Source organism: Nannospalax galili, unplaced genomic scaffold (assembly GCF_000622305.1).
Source record: "Nannospalax galili isolate Female #2095 unplaced genomic scaffold, S.galili_v1.0 scaffold923, whole genome shotgun sequence".
NCBI lineage: Eukaryota > Metazoa > Chordata > Mammalia > Rodentia > Spalacidae > Nannospalax > Nannospalax galili.
In genome coordinates this window covers 2,732,546-2,738,545 of record NW_008349753.1, presented here as the reverse complement: position 1 = coordinate 2,738,545, position 6,000 = coordinate 2,732,546, and positions in this window count along the sequence as shown.

Sequence of the window (6,000 nt, the reverse complement as noted above, 5' to 3'; positions counted from 1 at the left end):
TGTGGGCAATACATTCATACACACAAAATAAACGTAATAAAGTATTTTTTAAAAAGATTTTCCAAAGGCCAGAGGTCTGCCCTGGGGCCGTGGGAGGGGCCTCGTATAATCCTAGTTAGGGTGTTAGGTACAGGATTTGGGGAAGCTCACCACCATGTGGAGGCAGAATCCAGGCACTGTCAGGCAGTCCCCTGAGTTCTCAGCCCCTATGTTGGAAGGACAACAGAACAGGCACTCTCTGCTGGTCTGCTGAGAGCTCAGGGCAGGCACTCTCAGGCTGTCTGCTAAGGTCTGATGACTAAATTATATAATCTGGGGAAGGCTAGGAAGAGAAGGCTTGACCCATGCTGGGTAAAGGCTTTCCAGTGTGCCTACCCTCAGGTCACTCATACACCTCAGCAACCCCTCAGTCATCTCTGTAAGTAAGCTCAGTAAATTCATTGGTTCCCCAGGAAAACTTTACTCAAACATTGTTTGTCACGAGAAACTTAGAAGGTGATAAACATTGCTAGGTATCCCCAGGAAAAGAATTCTCACAACAGATGGAAAATTTGCTAAGGCTATTATGTCTCATAATTATTAAAAAAGAAAATGAGAATGCAAAAGATGTTAAAAGGATATGGGAATGGAGATATTTTCCAAAATAGAAAAAACAAGAAAGCCTAAGCAGGTGATAAAGGTCTGTGTAGGTTTGTTATATAAAGAATGAGACAAAAATAATATACACATAATCTTAAATTTTCTAAGGTCATAGTTTAGTCACATAGTTTAAGGAACAAAATATGTGTCTAGTCAAGGTTTATCTAAGAACATTTGGTTTTTGCCCAAGCTTTATCTACATAGCTCATGGTAATTAAAAGTACCAGACTAGTGGAACTAACCCTCTTGGATGTTTAACAACCATACTTTGAGGCCTATACTAATCTGGTCAGAGGAACTTAAAGGACAGTTTTTGCTCGTTACCCTCCAAGGTCGACTAAGTTCCAGAGGATTATGGAGCATCTCTCAAAATGTCCTGTAACTTTGGTGAGTCACCTGTCCTCTTGTTCAGGGAGGCCATGGAGACCCCACCAGATGGACTTGACCCAGTGTCCAGTCTACAAAGAGGAGGTCAACACAGAGGAAACATTTCTTCCACACTTCCAAGTGAAGCCAGCCATGGTCAAGCAGGACCTTTGACTGATTGTCACATAGACAGAACTGATAAAAGAAAGGAGCCAGGGGCTCCTCCCAAGCCCATGTGACCCCTGAGGAACAGATCCTCAAATGACATTAAGAGTAAAAATAAATTGGTTTATTTGGGCCAACTGTATGGTCTTAAACACCCGAAAGTATAACCAAAGATTAAAGTGATCAGTATATTTCTTTAAGACTTCAAGGGATTACACTTCCCAGACATTAGACTTAAATCCATATAAAACATTATTTAGACAATTATTTTTCATTGATGATTTTGTTTCTATCACAAACTGCTGCTCAGATGTACGACTTCAAATCTTGGTCTCCGATACTGTAGTGCCCACCTGTAGCTAAGGGAGACAACCAGCTATTGTTCTAAAATGATAGCTAAATTTGTTTTCTACCCCATCTAGAAGCCTTTGAGAGGAAACTGACACTGATTCTAGCCACTCCAACAGCTATCAAAGTGCCTGAAAATAAATCCTGAGTCCATCACTGTCTAGTCCAGCCTTGGCAGACGAAAGAAAAATGAGGAGGAACCCAATAGAGGGATGCTTTTGGAAGAAATCCCAATGGACCCTGATATGAACATTTGAAGTTTGCCATTTTGACTTTTTTCTAGTCCCCTGTCTAGAACTTGTAATGCTAAACTATTCTTGCCTTCACATCTCCTGGGCACCAGTCAAGGACTTTCTTTTCTCCTTACAGTTAAGAGTTATGCAATTTGGAAGTTTTTAGATAGACCTACTAAAAGGGTGCCCCAATTGCCTCACCCTGCATCCTTGTTCAGCACGGAAGAAGCCAAAGCAGTCTGCATCCCAATTCCCTATTGGCAATCCCCTACCTCTTCAGGGGATGGTGTGATAAGAATAGGAGATAGAAATTGGCTAGGCAGTAATAGGGTAAAAAGAGCCTGAAGAAAAGTAGTTTCTTGGCTAAAAAATCAAAATGCCTTTGGGCCTCTTACCAACATACTCTATTTCAAAGGCCAAAAATGTCAAAAGTATTTGGAAGCTCTTATCTAATCCCTAAAATATTTCAGGGTTACCTCTTCAGAAGAGGGAATGTCAGAGTAGCAAAAATCCCCATTAAAAAAAAAAAGAAAGAAAGAAAGAAAGAGTACATGAAGTTGTTCAAGAAAAAGTGATGGGAAAATATGGGAGGAGTTGGAGACGAGGGAGTGGGTGTGGATTTGATCAAAACACCTTATACGTGTGTATGAAATTCTCAATAAAGTTTTTTTAAAGTTGAAAAAAAAGATTTCCCTTTTATCTGTACTCCAGGCCCAGAGTCTCTGTTTTTAATAGATGTTAATGATGTGTGTCTTAGGTTAATAATAAAATATACAAATGTACTCTGCTATGCTAATCTCTCTTCTTATAAAAAATGAGCACATAGGGGCTGGAGAGATAACTCAGTGGTTAAGAGCACTGGTTGCTCTTGCAGAGGATCTGCGTTCAGTTCCTAGCACCCAAATGGTGGCTAACAACCATCCATAACCCCAGTTGTTGAGTCATCTTGTGAATCTTTCCCTCCCTCCCTCCCTCCCTCCCTCCCTCCCTTCCCTCCCTTCCTTAAGTTGCTTTTGGCAGATCCTTTGCTACAGCAATGTATCAATAACTAATATACACACTGATGTCCTAGTGACACAGTTCTGGACCTTATCCCTCTGCCAGGCTCAGTCAGAACTTTGTATCTTTCTGCCTGTAACACTTGAAACACCCTCAGTCTCTTTGCCTAGCTGGAACATTCTCTGATATTAACAAGTATTAAGGGAAAAGGAAGAAGTCTTAAAAATGGGATGACATATTGGCTTTGATGTCAAATGAAGAAATTAATACACTTTGATAGGATTCTTCTGTAATATTATACATTCTTACCCAGTATTAGCATGCCACCAAGGATATGCTCTGCCTTGTTAGAAAACAAGCCACTTTAATCCTAAGAACTCACGACTTCTTAAGTTTTACAAATCGGTTTCCTTCTACATATGTAGTAGAATGTCCCAGAAAGGAGTTGATTGGAGAAACTGCATTTAAGGTGTGGAGATCATGGTGCTCTCCCAGACCTGGGCTAGATCTCACCCAGCCCCTGAGGCCCTTTCTAACCTGGACCTCGATAGCCTCACATCCTTGGGCAATGGACGTGTGGAGCAGCTCGGCCACCTCTGTCACCAGAGGTGACAGCTCAGCTGTCACCAGGAGTCATTTGCCCTACATCTGTACTCACATAAGACTCTATAGTGTACTTGGGTGTCATGTTATACCTATGAGACCAGAAACACCCTGAGGTGTGAAGACATCCATCTTTTCCCTCTAGGAATTAGCATGGTGCCTAACACACTTGTATCTATAGAATTTCTACCTTGAAATGTCTATTCGAGCCATGACTAAGAAATTCACAAGCTTGTTTTCATGTGGGTAGAGCTATTTAGGAGGCTTTCTCTACGATGTATGAGCAGATATGACATTTGCTGCTTTGAGCCAGGTCGCTTAAGAAATGACTGTGGCTTCTCCAGCCTCTGCTTCTCTTTATACCCACAGGAGGCAGATGATTCTGAAGCCTGATTACAAGACGGAAAGACCTTGAGTCCCTGGAGGGAAGAAAGCCTCAGCATCCAGGAATACCCTCATTAGCTATTGCCTGAGCAACGTCTACTGGGTTAGGCCACTAAAATCTGAGACTTGTTCTGTTACAGAAGCTTTATCCTAACTAAATAATGCAGATTAATTATCAATATGTTTAATTAATTCTGTGTAATAAACATGCTTGTTTTCATGCCTCTAAGGACTGGCAATATAGTCTAGATAACAGGAAAGGGAAGGAAAGAAACTAGGGAGGAAAACTGAAAGGAGGGGAATGAAGGGTGGAAAAGAGAAGACCTGCAATGAAGAATTATATTCAGACCTCACCTCAGATATAATCTGCTCAAACTCTCACTGTCAATTAAACACATTACAACCAGGTTGCTTATTATGTTTGTTGCCATACCTATCATCCCCTAAACTCTCCCTGAGATACAGTAGACATGATATATATGCATGTCGACTAAATTAGCAAATCAAATAATGAATATCATGACTTTGTTTCCTCATAAAATAATCCTAATTCTAAAGAAATAAAATCTCCCTAAACCTGGAGAATATGGTGTTAAGTATAAAATAATCTCTCTTAGGCTGGGCATGGTGGCACACACCTGTAGTCCTAGCACTTGGGAGGCAGAGGCAGGCAGATCTCTGTGAGTTCGAGGCCAGCCTGGTCTACATAGCGAGCCCCAGCTGGGGCTACAGGGAGACCCTGTCGCAAAAACACCAAAAAAAAAAATAATAATAATAATAATAATCATCATCATCTCTCTTTAGAAAGTTGTAAAGCAAGACATGTGGCCATTAAAACATGTTACAATGCTTAGAAAGTGTTATGTCAGGCTGAAGAGATGACTCAATGATTAAGAGCACTGGCTGCTCTTGCAGAGGGTCCAAGTTCAGTTCCCAGCACACACGTGGCAGCTAGCAACACTCCATAACTGCAGTTCTAGGGGATTTGACACCCTCTTCTGGCTTCCCAGGACACAACATATGTGCACTTACATACATGCAGGCAAAACACTCATACACTACATGTAACATAAAAATTAAAAATTAAATTTAAGGGCCTGGAGAGATGGCTCAGCAGTTAAGAGCACTGACTGCTCTTGCAGAGGACCTGGGTTCAGTTCCCAGCATCCACATGGTGGCTAACTCCAGTTCCAAGGGATCTGACTCTCTCTTCTGACCTGTGCTAGCATTGCACAATACAGGTGCACTTACACACATGCAAGCAATACACTCATACGCATAAAATAAAAACAGTAAAATATTTTTTAATTAAATTTTAAAAAGTTGTCAGGTACCCATTAAATCCCTGTTATCTGGAAGCTTTCTCTTACAGTAAGAATGAAATAAATAAATAATAAATAAATAAATAAATAAATAAATAAAATAAGAGTACAGTACTTCTTTTTAAAGAGTTGATATTTAATGGTTGACTCTGCATAAGATAAAAGGCATCATGTTCCCCATTTATTATCTTAATCTCCAAAACTAGATACCTATTATGGCAAGACTATTTAGAAAACTCTCCAGAATATATTTTTGAAGAGGCGGTGGGGGGGGAGAGAAATTTCTAAAAAAAAAAGAAAAAAATCAACCTTCCATCAAGTAAAGGGAGAATGGACCATATGTGGCACAAGAGACCAATTTAAGCTACATCCTATAGTCCAATGGTCCAATTATCACAGTATATGTATAATGCTAAATTTCACCCAGTCCTGCTGATCAGACAGCAGCTCGCCGTGTCTGTTTATCTCTAAGCCATTACCCAGTTGTACAGTAAATCTGCATTTCCAGAAATGCTCTAAAATAGAAACCCATGCCAGCTAAATTTGTTTTGGGACATATCAGGCAACAGCTAGAAATTTTTAAATGACCAACTTGCATTCCACCAAGGCACTGAATGAATTGATTAGGAAAAAGCTAAAAACTGAACAGTATTTTTTGGAGTAGGCTAAGGTTGGTGCTGCCAACGAAAAATATGTAACTATCAAGAGAACGGCCACCGGCGCAGCTGATTTTCAAACAGAATGGTGAAAACACGATACTGGATGCAAAGGAGCGATGACTTATGTTCCCCTCTAGATGCCCCTTCCAACCAGGTCAATGATAAAATTAAGGCCACAGCAATATTCTGAAACACCTACTCCTAAAATTGTGATAGGCAAGAGCAGTTTCCCACCATCCAGGGGTTCTCAGTTCGGACCAATGCTCAGAAGGTCAGCTTGGC